Source organism: Lolium rigidum, chromosome 4, assembly GCF_022539505.1.
Source record: "Lolium rigidum isolate FL_2022 chromosome 4, APGP_CSIRO_Lrig_0.1, whole genome shotgun sequence".
Lineage (NCBI taxonomy): Eukaryota > Viridiplantae > Streptophyta > Magnoliopsida > Poales > Poaceae > Lolium > Lolium rigidum.
Window position 1 is genome coordinate 124960282 of NC_061511.1, and position 7989 is coordinate 124968270.

Here is a 7989-nt window from a genome sequence, read left to right on the forward strand (position 1 = left end):
GATCACAAGTATAAACCAAGCCACATATGCTAATGGATTAAATGCCTTTGGTAAGTAGAATGAAACCAATACCCTATTTTACTTTGCTATCCAAATACCTTGTTGAGTGAACCAAATGAAATAGTAGGGTATAAAAAAATAAAGTCACCTTAACAAGTGAATTAACCCTGATGAGCTTAGGATCTATTTCAAGTAAGCCAAGCCAGAATTTCTAAGCAAGATTATTTAACACAGAGTGAAGTCAACCATTTTCTTAAACCCTAGAAATAGTTATTCACATAAAATCATGAACCAACCCCATTCACATTACCCTTCATTTTAAACTCTAATCTTAATTAAAATATATGTGAACCTCACTATTGTTAAGTAATAACAAAACTTAATGACATGTTTACTATGCTTTGGTTATAAACTTAAAATCATTCAAAATAGGTTTGATTTCCAAATTTAAAGAGTTGAGATAAATACCTAAACCATTTCTATTTAATTCAAGTCTCACAAAATCTCAATTGAATCCTAACCAAATTATTTGTTTAAAATGATAAAACCATGCAGTAAACATGATTATCAAATTATCTTAATACTCAAATATTTTAGAACTCGTAAAACAAAACAGAATTCAAATTTGAATTCAAACCAAGTAAATTAAACAGAAAATAAAAACAGCAAATAAAATTTGAAATAAGAAAAGGAGGGAAACTTACCTGGACCGTCGCAGCCCATCACCACCACGTCCACCAAGCCCAGTATCAGCCCAGCCCAAAACCACTTACCGTTTGGGTTGCTTTAAGAATCGTGCGAGAGGAAAAACGTGACCGTCGTCTTCCCCGGCGTCGACAGCGAGCTTGAGCCAGTAGGCCACGATCCTCGTCGACGATAAGGACGTCCCGGACGCGTAGAAGCTTCCAGAACTCCTCCCTATGTCTCTCGCATCCGAGCCTATCCGGAAGTAAAAGATCGGTGCCCAGACAAACTCTCCAGACGCCGCCACCTCTTCACCATTACCGTCGTCGTGTCGAGGCCACCGAGCTCCCCTCGGTCTATAAATAGGGGTAAAAGCACCGCCAAGCATTCCTTGATCTCATCCGCCCATCCATTCTCTCTCAGTAGCCTTCTATCTCTCACAATCAACAAGAATCACCGACGGCTGTTCTCCGGCTAGCCGTCGATGGAGAGCACCCCAGAGTCCGTGCAGTGGCTCGTTGGAAGCGCCTGGCACCGTAGATCATCTGGGAGGAAGGAATCGTCCTGGATCTTCCTCAAGCCGACAAATTTCGCCGATCCCTTTTGCAGCACCTCACCGGCAATGGCGAAATCGAGCTCAACTCCGGCGGTCATCGACGTCGCCGACCACACCATCAACTTCACGGTGAGCTTGCGCATCTATAGAGCCAACTTTCGCTTCCTAGTATCATCCCTAGCTCGAGTTAGCCGCTTGGCCGGAGCAGCGCCGCCGCGGATGTCTTCTCCGGCGATGCTCCGGTGAGTCCCCGCACAAACCATCACCACCGTCGTGCTCAGTAGATCAAAGGGAGTTGATTAGTACTAGCCGCGCATCCCGGGAGCCCGAGATCGGTGTCGCCGCCGCGTTCGACCCGCCGGCGTTAAGCCGCCGGTGGTGTCGACGTGGAGGTGGACCCGCTGGTCATGTTGACTGGTCTTTGCCCGCGTGGCAAGTGACCTAGTCAACGGCCCCACCGATCGCCTCTCGGACTAGAAACGAACCGGTATCTTTAGCATTTTCATTTTATTTCAAATTCCGAGAAAATGTCCGAAACTTTGCAAAATCATAGAAATTTCATTTCAACTCAGAAAAATGCAAATAATATATCAAAATGCTCACAAAAATAAAATCTACTCAAATAAAATATAAAACAAAAATGTGTGTCAAAATAAAAATTCACTTATTTTTAACCTTATTAATTATGCCATTTCATTTATTCAAAATATAATTCAATAAATAATTAAGTTCCAAAATTAAATTTTAACTATTCAGTAACTAAATAAAATGTTAAGATTAATTTTCTTTATCATAGTTGCATTAACTTAATTATTAGGGGTAATTCATAAACCCTAATTTGCAAATTACCATTTATCATTTTCTTTAAATAGTAATAACTCAAGAAAATATTATAAGCCAATATTATTTTGGTAGCTCAACAATTATTTACTTAAACATCTTTAGTTAACAAGTTAAATATTTTAAACCCTAATAACAACTATTAAACCCTGATTCTTAATTAAACCAAAATAGGAGTTACCCTAATTATTAAAACTTGTAAAAATTAATAAAATGTTAAACTATTACTAATTTTGATTAAAAGTAATTAGTAACCACAACTCTATTTATCAATTGTTGTTTTAGGAGTTATACCATAATTTAGAAACCCTAGTTTTAATTTAAGTAAGACATTGATCTCATTATTTCATGTGTTCATCCATAGTAGTTGCAAACCTAAAACCCTAAGAATTTAATCCATGTGATCATCACACTTTAGTAGTAACTCTAAAACCCTAGTTGCTTATCACATGTGATCATGTGAATATCACCTTACCTAGAGAACCTTATTATATGACCAACAAATACAAGTCATGATCCACCAAAACAGAACCAATTCCCATGGGATTATCATTTCATGTTCCTATTCTTAATTAAAACCTATATGACTCACTAGTGCCACCTAAATATAAACCCTAGCTTGTTACCACATGTTAGCACCATTGATCATCAATCCATTATACCACACCATTAGGATCAACCTTAATCATCATAACTTAGTAGAACTATAATTATGAACCCTAGTATCAACCTTGTGTAATAATTCACAACACATGCTTCCATTCCACTCAACCCTATTTAGGAAATGATAATCCACTTAGCTTAGGAACTATTAGTGATTATGTAGTAAAGCAATTGTGAAACTATAATAAACCCTAGTGGCTAATTTATAGAACCATCTGGATAACCATCCTTTGAAATGATATCATAATCAACCATAGTAATAAATTGTTAATACTTGCTATGTATAGACCAATTCTATTTAAACAATCCAACTAGTTCCTATTAGAGAACTAAATGAATCTAATAAGTAAATCCTAAAAGCCATAGCCCCTAATTATAGTAATTCATGTTCTTATTTAACATGTTCTTCAAAAGTTATTCTTTTGAAGTACAAGTGTCAATCAAACCTTAGAAGCCTTAATCCTTCTTTGAAATACTCAATATTTCTTAAACAACATGTTCTTCAAAAGTTATTCTTTTGAAGTATAGTATAAGTAATCATCAACCATGTTCTATAGAACTTGAAATTGACAACTGATCCTTACATATTATTCCACCACTATTATTTATGTGTACAATTGTTATAATGTCTTATATCACTTGATTACGATGCTAATATAACCAAACCCTAATAAGAACCTTGTTTGAGAACCATTCTAAAAGTGCAACCAACCCTAAAGAAATCATTACAACTCATACATCCTAAATCATCGAGGTTAGGTTACGCTCGGGACGATTGCATCACATACTATGCATTATAGCATCTTTGCCAGTTCTTTAAACATTGTCCTTACCGAACGATGATGGTATTTCAGAATTTGGAGTTATCACGTATCGAAGCTTTTGCCTGCATAATCTTGCAGTCAAGAAAGGCAAGTTCATCGCTTGCTCATGTCATTTGATTATTTTTATCAAACTATATGCAAAGTACTATACTTATCACTCATGCATTGAAAAGCAAATATTATTTTACAATTATGAATATGACTATGTGGTGGGCAATGGAACCATGGTATGTGTTGATATGGTGGAGGTTCCATTGCATGGGTTATATCACCCTAGGATTAATTACCAATGCCGTCCAGTGATTCTAGCGCCGTACATATTGCGTTGACCATAAGATCTATAATGGCTCTGGGGAAGTCAGCTGTATCTTTTCCCTTCTGCACGCCAACGGATTGGTAGAGACGGTGGGGTGTTGGAGGCACTTCCGCAATAGGTTGGGATATCCTTTTAAATCCCCATCCATTAGTGATGTTAATCTCTACCATCTATGATGGATTGTCCGGAGTACACCATGAGTAAAGCCGTATTATCGGGGGAAGTCTACTGGAGGTGTACGGTTGGACAAAAGGGTGGGTTTGCAGGGTCGCGGAGAAGGCAGTGATTGGCTTGGACCTTACACCTGGCCCCACACCAAGGAAGTGTGGACGGGAACGATCACCCGGTTGGTATCAAGGATAAGTTCTCTTATGGGAAAAGTAACGCACCTCTGCAGAGGATACTGAATTGTGTCGGTCACTCCCTGTTCCGGGAAGGGAACTGCGAACGCGGGCAGAAAGGAACTCCACGAAGTTCTGGTCAACCCGTGAAGACCGACGGGCATAGTTTTCAGAATAAAATAAACCTTTTGAAGAAATGTTTATGAAAACTTGCATTGGCCTATGACTTTCTAGTCTATGGCTGTAGCTAGTGCATGATACACATATTTCCTAATATGAACTTGCTGAGTACGCGCGTACTCATTCTATCTCGTTTGAACCCCCTTCTTAGATCAAGGCACCGAAGGAGAAACTACCGTGGAACTCGAAGACAAAGGAGTCAACTGCAACGAGATGAAGAATCCAATCAAAGAAGTCAATGGAGTCAACTTCTGTATCAGCTATAATGGAAACCTAGACTAGTAATAGAAGGGAACCTTTCCCTAATCCTAGCACCTAAGTAGCTAGATTTCTATAGCAAGCCAAGTAGCTCTTGAACTTGAGTTAGCAATAAGATAGATTACGAGTCATTCTTCTGGAGCTTTATTTGAAGTTTTACCTCACTGTAAAGTAGGAGGTTGTGTGGATCTTAGGTAAACCGTTCGTGTGTACTTCTATAGACATACCTTGGACTCGCATATGTTTCTGTTGTACCACTCTGAGAGATGTAATATGGGTGGAACGGTGTTTCACTTGTGTTATGTCAACGACTTGTGTACTACACCATGCAGTGGTACGCTGGGTCATTACACCACCCTTTTGTCCCAATAAAACATTCCCGGTAGACATCTTCCGTGAATACGACTTTACCCACGATATGCTATGGACAATCTCTCATAGACGGTAGGACACCCTTCATCCAACAAGGATGGGGAGATTAAGTCCATCCCAAACTATTGTGAATGCACCAAAACACAGCGTGCCCTATCAAGTTTGTTGGTATGCGAAAGGTAAATGTACAAATAACTTCTCCATCCTATTAAAAATCTTATGGTTAATGCATAATATACGGCGCTAGAATCGCTAGAAGATATTGTTATTAATCCTAGATGATATAACATCACTTGCAATAGAACCTCCGCCATCATCATAAACCATGGTTCCATTGCCAACCACATAGTCATATTCATAATTAGAAAAGTAAAATTTTATTTTCAATGGAAAAGTGATAAGTATATATTTCTTTGCAAGTAAAGTATATAAAATAATCAAAGACATGCACAAGTGTTCAACTTGCCTGCGAAATAGTGTAGTTCAATGTGTCTAATTGACCCGGGACCTCGGGTTCTGAAAAGAAGCATCATTGTCTGGTAAGGGCAATGTTTAAAGGTCCACATGATGCATGCTTTAGTGATTTTGTTGTTCTTACTTCCCCTACTTCAATGTGATGTTTTAGTTTCAAAATTCAATAATTTGAGTTTGACTTAGGTTTTGCAAATATTGAGGATTTTCTTAATTTCTTAGGTATATTTAAGTGAAGTCTTAAATAATACTCCCTCCGTTCCTTTCTATAGTGCCTATAGATTTTTGGCATTTATTTCAGAATATAAGGTTGTAGCTTGCCTTTTTTTTCAATTACCCCCTCCCCCATTCAGCTCACACACAATATGTGTGAGAAAAAATCCATACAAAATTGGAAACAATCAATTGATATTCCTAATACATGGCCCAACGATTTCTTAAAATTAGGCAGCAATGTTTTACTTTCCTTAATTGAACTTGGTTGCACCTATATGGATAATCAACAAGAGAGATTTGTGGGATTTGTTATGCTAAGTTAGGAAGATATGGATTTCCCAAATTTTACGTTGATCTCAAACCGTTCAGCTAGGGGGTCTTGTGTAAAAAATACTCTGGCGCTAATTTCTGTGCCAAAAAACTATAGGCACTATAGAATGGAACAGAGGGAGTAGTGAAATTACTAAAAATAAGACATTAAAAATTTAGGGTTTTATTTTTCAGAATTTCAAGAATTTTTATTTATTTTAATTATTAGGAATTTGATTTTTGTTTAAATAAAATTATTTTTTTACTTAAATAAATATGAATGGTTGGGATTTAATTTAATGAATAAAATAATGATTGAGAAAAACTAATTTTATTATTGTCTTGATTTCTGTTTCATTTTCTGGATTTTATTTGAATTCTTCTAGAATTTCCTGGTTTTATTAATTTGTGAAATTTCTAAAATAGCCCTATGGGGCCCCACCTATCAGGTGGGTGCTCTGGTTAGACCAGATCGACTGAGTCGGTTGGCCCATCGGCCGCACCCGTTTGCCCTAGCTCGTGTCGCTCCTAACACTAACTTCCCTGAGGTCATGCGACGCTTGTGTCCCCTCTGCCATCTCCACCCTGCCCTGGCCGCCTCCGGACGTTCTGGCTGCCACCAAGGATTGCACTGGACGCGATGCTAGACGCTGTGTTGATTGGTGTGCGATGATTTTTTTCTCCTCGTCGATTTCTTCCTCGCGCCTTCGCCTCGAAACCCTAGGGTCACGGTCGAGGAATGCCTCCACATCGCCATGGCTTCGACGTGGTTGCTCGTGCACCACTCCTCCTTGATGGATTCGCCGGCGTAATATCGACGTCTTCCCCGGAGCGTTGTTGTGGTCGTGGCCGTGTGAGCCCTGCCTCACCATGTCATGGTTGCTGCTTGATGAGCGCATATTGCACACCGCTGGGGAACCCCAAGAGGAAGGTATGATGAGCACAGTAGCAAGTTGTCCCTCTGTTTAATCAACCAGTAGAAGAAAGGAGTGACTTCTGAAGGTGTTGCTAGCTGACTTGTGGTAGGGTGCACTACCGGCATCAGCAACAATGTGGAACCTGCACACGACACAACCAAAATACTTTGCCCCAACTTACAGTGAGGTTGTCAATCTCACCGGTTTTGCGGAAAACAAAGGATTAACCGTATAGTATGGAAATAGATGTTTGTTTGCAGTGAAATTAAAGAGAACAGTGCTTGCAGTAAGTAAACAGAACATGATGATTTTATCAGCGTAAAAGAAAGGACCGGGGTCCACAATTCACTAGAGGTGTCTCTCTATAAAGATAAATAACATGATGTGTGAACAAATTACAGCTAAGCAATTGACCGAATAAAGATCATACATGACAAGATGATTACTATGAGATTCGTTTGAGCATTACAACATAATACATAGGCCGTAATCCAACAGCGTCTATGACTAATAATCCACCTTCCGGTTATCATCCAAACCCCTTCCAGTATTAAGTTATTATCGCATTAAGCAATGTGTGTAAAGTAAATAATAGAATTACCCTTAGATAAAGCATTGTTGTTTTCTCCCTAGTAGCAACATCATGATGACCCACAAGTATAGGGGATCGCAACAGTCTTCGAGGGAAGTAAAACCCAATTTGTTGATTCGACACAAGGGGAGCCAAAGAATATTTGTAAGCCTTAACAGCGGAGTTGTCAATTCAGCTGCACCTGGAAACAGACTTGCTCGCAAAAGTTTATCGAGTAGCAACAATTTTATAGCGATAGCGAGTAGTGAAATATGAGCAGCGAGTGTAATAAAGACAGCAGTAGTGATTATAGTAAACAACAGGATTAAAATATCGTAGGCATAGGGATGGATGAACGGGCGCTGCATGGATAAGATAACTCATGTAATAATCAAGACTAGGCATTTGCAGATAATAATAAAACAGTATCCAAGTACTAAATAACCATAGGCATGTGTTCCGCATATAGTC